The sequence below is a fragment of the Triturus cristatus genome, chromosome 6 (assembly GCF_964204655.1).
Source record: "Triturus cristatus chromosome 6, aTriCri1.1, whole genome shotgun sequence".
Taxonomy (NCBI): Eukaryota; Metazoa; Chordata; class Amphibia; order Caudata; family Salamandridae; genus Triturus; species Triturus cristatus.
Genome location: NC_140589.1, coordinates 246932977 through 246940942, shown reverse-complemented (window position 1 = coordinate 246940942; position 7966 = coordinate 246932977). Strand labels below are relative to the sequence as shown.

Below are 7966 nucleotides of genomic sequence, written 5' to 3'. Positions count from 1 at the left end.
TCAAGCTTAGGAAACACATATTACCTTTCCAGTGATAAGCGCAATCAGAGTGCCTTTTGGACTCCTGTTACCTAAGACCAAAATTTCACAGGTAACCTTCGCTACCCATACACCCCTTTCATACAGAAAAGTTCTTAACAGTAACACGCGACGATGTTACCAAATCGAACCCAGACAATGCGTCGTGCAATTTCAATCGTTACACGTTTTCCCTTTGTACCTACAGGGCAACAATAATTCCGTCTTTCCCGAGAGCAGCGCTTACCTCTGCTCTACTACGGAATCATTACAAACATCCGACTTCCTACATCCCAGAAGTCTTCAAAAACAACATAAAACGTGACGCAACTCAACATAGAATGTTAGTACATACATCAATAATCAATAAATCTGTCCTATGAAATTACCAATTCAATCAATAAAAAAAAAAATCAAGTCAAAATGAGCAAACTTTCATCCACAGTCAAAACCCTTACTATTTTTCAACATCACAAAAACATACCTGCAAGAACATTAACATTTCACAACCCTATTAATTCTCACACCACTCCAGCAATCTCATTCTTGTATCACCTTTCCAGTACTGCTTTGCCAGTCTTCAGGTTCTGAGCACAGGAATCAGGAATCAGGACTTTATCTAACTTGGGCAATTATTTTCTAGCGCGGCATTAAACTAACTATGCTCCTTTTGGTGATGGCACTAACCTTAACTCTGCTACCAAAAACTGATCCAGCGGTAATTACCTGGTAATTTCCCTATTCAAAACCTCATTACTTATGGTTTACCGCTTTAAAGGGTGAAAATGATGGACCTTTTGATGACCGTGTTTCACCAAACAGGAGACTTTTCATAAATACGAACATTAAATGCAAACAATATCAGAGGCAATAATGAGAGTGGTGAGTTATTTTAAAGGGTTTTATTTTAAGTCAAAAGTTAAGGTTTTCTGACTCTTTATTCATTAGTTAAATATCAATCAGGTTACAGAATTGAAAAATAGGAAAAATAGCATTAATACAGAACATATTACAGTCTGCATATAAACATCATATATAAGAAGGATAATGTGGCGCAAATTGTCAGTCAAAACTCTTAAAGAGTTTCTAAGAAAAAGAGTAAGTCTTACAAGGTCAAACAATAATTAACAATGGCAAAAATCCCATAAAGAGAAATAAATGCAGTTTAGCATCTAAAATCTAAATCTGTTCTGATCCTTTCAGCTCTTTCTCTCTGCCTCTGCTTCGCTGTGCTTGTCTGTGTCTTTGTCTCAAGCTGCACAATAGCCCTCACAGAATGCAGCCCCTCCCCGTCTCTGTGTCCAGCACAGAAACTGGGCCTGGCCCTCAGAAAAAATGAAAAAAGAGGCAAGGCAAGGCAAAAGCACTCCTCCCACTTGTAAGCCATATTTCAAGCAAAAGTTCACGTGCTCAGTCCTCATAGTTGGTCCAATCAGAACTTCAAGACACATCATCTCCCCATGGGCTGACTGGATATGTGATATCAGGCGTGTTCAAAATTGCAGTTAGCTGAGTCCACTAAAGCAAACTAAAATCATGTGGTTTTCTACACTGTGAAACACAATTCAGCACATTTCTACTCTTGTACAAATACATTTTCTAAATTAATGTGCATTCTATAGTGAGATTACATATGGATTAATCACATATAAACATGGCTGTTCAACTAATTAAGCATGTTTTCACATGAAAGCACCTCCAAACTGAAGCACTCTGATCAGGCCCTGTGTTTTCATCTTGCTTGCGCCACAATCTGCGTGCCATTTTAGAACTCGTGTCTGCAGCTTTTTGTCATATAATAATGCATACATTTTATAGGTGAAATCTAAGCTCCATCAGAGGTTAAGAGAGGGGTATTTCATATTTTTGCAGCCATTATAGAAAATCCTAGTCCCCCAAAGTAACAGTGCAAGTCCTTGTTACTTGGAGGTGGAAGGTGGTAGGAATCAGCTGAACTTTGCAGCCAAGAAATGTGAGTCTTAGAATAAGTAGCTCTATGAGATATCACCATGGCCTTTAAGACTATTATTCTGCGAGCAAGGAGCCAGTGCATGACAAGCATGCTAGATAAAATGTGCTCAAGTTAGGAAAGGCCAAATGTGCAGTGGTGGTCTCAATTAGTGCAATCTTATAAAAAGAATATGTTGCAGTAGCTAAGTAAATGCATTGCCACAATTCTGGCATTATTCAACCAGGCAATTGACCACTGGTTTGTGAAGAAAAGGAACAAATAATGCAAAGCTTGTCTAAATATTGTAAATTGTATTTATATAGTGCTTACTGACCCTGTGTGGTGCTAAAGCACTTTGTAGAGAGCAGCAAGCTAGTAGGATTATTCATGTTAATGTTGGTAAATGTGTGCTGTTGAGATCTCAAACATTTACTCTGGTGTTTTCAATTTGGACAGGTTAATTGAAGATGCTTAATAAAGAGAAGATGAGAGATGTTACTGGGAGTGGCGGACCTGTGTGCCTGCTGGAGGGATGTACAGGATAGTAAATTGGAAAGAGTTAGGGAAGCATGATTGCCAGTTCATGATAGACATAAATATTTTGGGAAATGGCCGCAGCTTAAGCAAGCTCCGGCGGCCGCTGAAAATGATCCTATATTATCCTGCGCTAATAGAGCATAATTAACTGAACGGATCGGAGATACTGACAGAGGGAACATTTGGGCAGAGTTTCAGTGCGTTTTACAGCGGTATTGGCGAGATAAGTCTGAGTGTGGCGGTGAGGCGCTGGCGAGTGCTGCTGCCAGCCATCTTGGGCTGCTCTTCCGTTTGCGCTGCAGCGGAGTTCCCGACACACTGCGGTGACCGTCATTGGGAGGGAGGGGTGGGGGGGAAGCAGACCATGGATGAGGAACTGTGTGTAAAAGGCCGCTTTATTGGAACAGGTGCACATCACAATTTAATAAACCTTGGCAAAAGCCTTCCAAAACTAAGCCTCACTAAATAAACCACAACCTAACCCTGCACCCCGCCCCCTCCCCTAAATTTCCACGAACCTGCCCCCCACCCGTACATTACAACATTTCAAACAACATAAAACATTACATTACCGTGTAACCCAATGTAAACCTCTAAATACAACCTGACCGTTAAACAAACTCCCCTGCCTGCCCCTTCCCAGCTGTCAATCACCCAACCTGTGTAACAGAACTAAAACTAACCAACCTAATCTTTCCCTGTCGATAACCCAGCTTAACAATTAATCAGCCAACCTGTGCCAAACCTGTCAAAATTCAAATAACCCCCGCCACCCAGAAAGAAGGAGGCGAAGGAAAACTACCCACCCCCCTTTCAGCCCCCCAACATAGGAAAAAACCCTTCCAACTCCCTAACCATGTGCTTAAACATTCAAACATCTTGACAAAACTTCCCTAACTTCCAGCAAGTAAAGGTCCATACCGAGCCTGGATAAATGCACTCCATCATCCCTAAAAAACTCTACCGCCTCAAAACGGATTTCTTTGTGGGTCACTCTCCCAAAACCTAAACTGCGACAAAACCTTGAAATTTCAGAATTCACTTTCCTACGCGCTCTGTCAATAGCCCTAGGGTTTAAAGCCCCTCTCCAAATCCTCCGCGGAACCAACTCAGTCCACAAGATATGGCATCCCGACAATCGCTCCTTTAACAGGGACAAATCCCTCTTCATTGCCCTCAGCAAAACCACACCTTTCACTCCACAAAGATCATTCTCACCAAGATGTATCAGCAAAATATCCAGGCAAATGCCCTTCACCATCGCATTAGTCAAACACGGTATCAGTTCCCTCCAAAGCATACCTCCCTTGCCCTTCCACACAATGGTGAAACGATGCTCATTAAAACCCAACATATTTCCAAAATAACTCTGGCACGCCTGAACCCGTGCCCATTTAATGAACGAATGCCCCACTATCCAGATTGTCAACTCCTTCGAGCTGGGCCCAGCCACCGAACCTGTAAAGAGAAAAAATTAGAATGAGACTCACAAAAAGGAGGATGACGTTTGCGCCTCCCCCGCGTCTTCTCTCACATAGCGCTGAACACAAGTAGAGGACCTGCGACCTAGCCTCATAATATCCCCCGTAGACCAACCCTTGTTGTGAGCTTCAGTCGCTGCCCCAATCCTAAATGAATGAGTCCCATACTGCGCCCCATCCAACCCCATCGTCTGCAAGCCTTTACGCAAAACCATGCGCAGTTGATAAGCGGTTACCTGGGTACCATTGATATGCTGAAAAACCAAATCAGTCCCCGACCCTCTTGACAAAGTCTTCCATCGACGGGCCAACCGCAGAGGACAAGTAGAACTGGGTGCCTCCGCCTCCAACCACACACCTTTCCCAATGCTTCTCTGATCTGTTTTGGAGCTGGCCAGCCAAATATGCAAACCTTTCTCTGCGAAAAACACTTCGTGCCAAGTAATGCCCTGCTTCGCTTTGCTCCCTAAAAGCTCAGAAACTCTAAAAGCCCCAAAAAACATGAAAGCCATAAGTGTGGAAAACAAGCAAATTTCAAATTCATCTCTGCAAACCGCCGGTAAAACCTCCAACAAACGAGCCAAAGTCTGCCAGGAAAGGGGGGAGCGGGACAGTTGAACCCCTCCCCGCTCCCTAGCCCAGCCCTCGAGCATTCTCTTCCCTACTTCACCAGCGGAAGGGGAATAGCCCCAAAAGAGTTTCCCCATAAAGGAAATACCAGCTAATTTCCCAGCTATGGTAACCCTGGAAAGGCCTTTCTCAATAAGGTCTCAAATAAACTGTATCACATCCTCAGAACGACGCCATGCCTCCTCCCGCCTTCGAGCCCCAGATGCCAAGAAATCCTTCCATGCAAGAGCATATGCCTCCCGCGTAGACGCTGACAGTGAACCTACCACCAATTGAAGCACTCTACGTTGCCTACATACCAAAGGTGCTCCGGCATTGGGGTCGGTGTCCTGTCCGTCTCCTCGGCCAGTCCATGGAATCTCCCCCACTGCGAACGAGACAAAGCATCAGCGATGTCATTGTCTGCACCAGGTATGTGCAAGGCTCTGAATGAAATGTCATGCCGAAGGCCTCCTAACACAAACGCACGCAACAGCTTCAAAATCTGCTCATCTCTTGCTGACTGTCTATTAACGATCTCAACCACTGCCATGTTGTCCACACGAAAAAGCACCTTCTTATGTGCCAATTCCTCACCCCACAGGGTCAAAGCCACCTGTAGCGGGAAAAACTCCAGGAATGTTATGCTTCTTCCCCCATTCCTCCACTCTTGTGGCCATTTCTCCACGCATCGCCTGCCCTGCCAATATAGGCCAAATCCGTCACTGCCTGCCGCATCAGAAAACATTTGAACATCCCACTGGACATCCTCCTCCCTAACCAGTGGCACACCATTAAAGGAGTTTAGAAAGACTGACCACGTGCGCAAATCCTCCTTTAACCCTGCTGACAAGCGGACATGGTGGTGAGGTAAATGCTTTCCTGCCAATGCTCTGCCCAACCGCCTACAAAAAGTCCTCCCTGCTCTGACCACCCTGCAGGCGAAATTAAGATGCCCCAATAACACCTGAATGTCCCTCACCGTCACCTTTTGTTTGGACAACATTCTGTCTAACAATCCTAGCATTTTCAATTTTTTGTCCTCTGGCAAGCGAGCCTGCATTGCAATAGAATCAATCTCAATTCCCAAAAAGGATAAGGCTGTCGTTGGTCCCATTGTCTTCTCAGGAGCCAGAGGCACTCCTAGCTCCTCCATGAAGTGTCCAGAGCAATCTGGCACTCCGCGGAACCTGGGGAACCGACAAAGAAGAAGTCATCCAAATAATGTGTTACCAGCGTGTGACCTGTGCGCTGCGTGAAATGCCACTGCAGAAAGGTACTGAAATATTCAAAAAGAGCACATGACATAGAGCAACCCATCGGTATTGCTTTGTCTACGTACCATTTACCCTCAAAATGGATTCCCAGAAGATTCCAATCATCTGGATGGACTGGAAGCAACCGAAATGCCGACTTAATATCACATTTTGCCATGTCTGGAGTTGCGCCCGCGGTCACCACTAGTGACATGGCTACGTCAACTGAAGAATACGACACCGAAGCAGCCTCTTCGTCAATAAAATCATTCACAGAAGAACCCTCCGGCCATGACAAGTGTTGAATCAGTCTGAACTGGCCTTCCTCTTTCTTAGGCACTACGCCAATAGGTGATACAATCAAGTTCTCAATTGGCCAATCAGCAAAAGGGCCTGCCATCCTCCCTTCGCGCACTTCCTTACTCAATTTGTCCTGCACTACCCTGCTATGTTTCGCCGCTGACTTCAGGTTATCTGACCACCTTCTCTGCCTTGGTCCCCGGTAGCCCAAATGAATCCCCACTGAAACCCCTCCAAAAGCATCTGTTTTGCCCCCAAATCCTCATACTCTTGTAATGCCTCTCTCAGTTTGGATACCCTAACTGGCGTAGGAGCTCTTTGGCCCAGTACCCTGTGCTCCCTTACCTCCCCTACCACCTTGGGATTGCTGCGAAGCACCAGATGTACCTGCCCCTGACTGCTGCCACTGTTGTCCACCCTGCGGTCTGACGCCCCAACAGTTGACTAGAGGATGCCGCTTCCCACACTTGGAGCACTCGTGGCGGTACTTACAGTACTCCTGTGTGCATGATCCTTTATTAAAATCCCAACATGCTCCAAATCCTGTTTGTGTCGTGGCTGCGCCTCCCACCCCACCCCAGGGGGGCCTCCCCTGAAAGGGGCGATAGACTAAAGGCAAGCCACGCATAACCACTACCCATAATCTGGGCTTTCCTGATGACATCCATATACTTAAATATAGCCATGCAGCGCTCAGGGAATTTTTCGCAGCATACACTAGCGTAAATCAAAAAAAAGCTGCTGTCCAGTGCTCAATTGTCAACGGGACTTTAGGGCGCTTGGCCAATTCATACTCTTCCTCCTTAGATCCCTCTTTGGACCTCACCTCCCTATGCAGGAGCTTTAATATCTCCACATATTCCCCTTTCCAAATGCGCTCCTTAGCTGACAGCATTATATGAGCCCCCAAAGGCTTTGTGACGCCCATATAAGGTAACTTCTTAATTTTCAATTCCTTACTTACCAAAGGCTCCTTTACCCCCGCTGCATCTGTGTTAGTCCCGCTCTCCACCTTGGTACCCAGCGCTAAATCCCCATCACCAGTGCCTACCCCTGTGTCCTTAACATATCTACCTTTGTGCAGTCTCCCTTCCATCACCCCCACACCCCTCTCCCCCCCTGAGCCCACAGACACCATTTTAGGTTTGGCCTGTGTTCTAATGGTCTCACCTGGCTCTAATGAGGCTGCTCGGACGGACTCTGACCGCCGTGCCAACTTCTCAGATACATCCCCCATACGAGGAGCCCTCACCGATGGGCCGCGCTCTCTTTTGGGTCTTGCCTGTTTCTGTAACACAGCACCTAGAACCTGTAAAAAACTATGAGACATGTGAGAAGGCCCCCCTCCTCCGCATCCCGCAATTCCCCTTCCTCGTGGCTGTCTTCATCGTAGTCAAGCAAAATTGGCTCCTCAACCTGGAGCACCTCAGTAGCAAAATCCACAGCGCGGGCCTTACCAGACCCCGCCGGACCCAAACTGGCCCTAACGGCCCCAGAACGTCCACCTTGCGGGGGAGCCGACTGTACACGCCGGTGCTCCCCTATGCGCTGACCTCCTTGAAAATCCATTGCCGTTGATGAAGATGACCATCTTGACCTGCTTGCCATTGGGGCCAGCGAGGTCGCACCGGACCTTCGTGTGCTGGCCGCAATGGGATCCCTCGCCGGTATGGAATGTGCCGCGCAAGGCCTCACCCTCCCTTCTCCTCGGCGTAATTGGGCCGCACCCCGCCCTACCGAGTGCGCTGCACTGCCACGCTCCCTGCCCTGCAAAGAAAAAGTTTGGACTGGTGTGCTGGGTCCCTGAATGCTAT

The 7966-nt window shown here is 46.8% G+C and overlaps 1 pseudogene; it reads right to left on the bottom strand.

The window, feature by feature from the left end:
* Positions 1–3992: 3992 nt before the first annotated feature.
* LOC146816723 (uncharacterized) lies at positions 3993–6252 on the bottom strand (annotated as a pseudogene).
* Positions 6253–7966: the final 1714 nt, after the last annotated feature.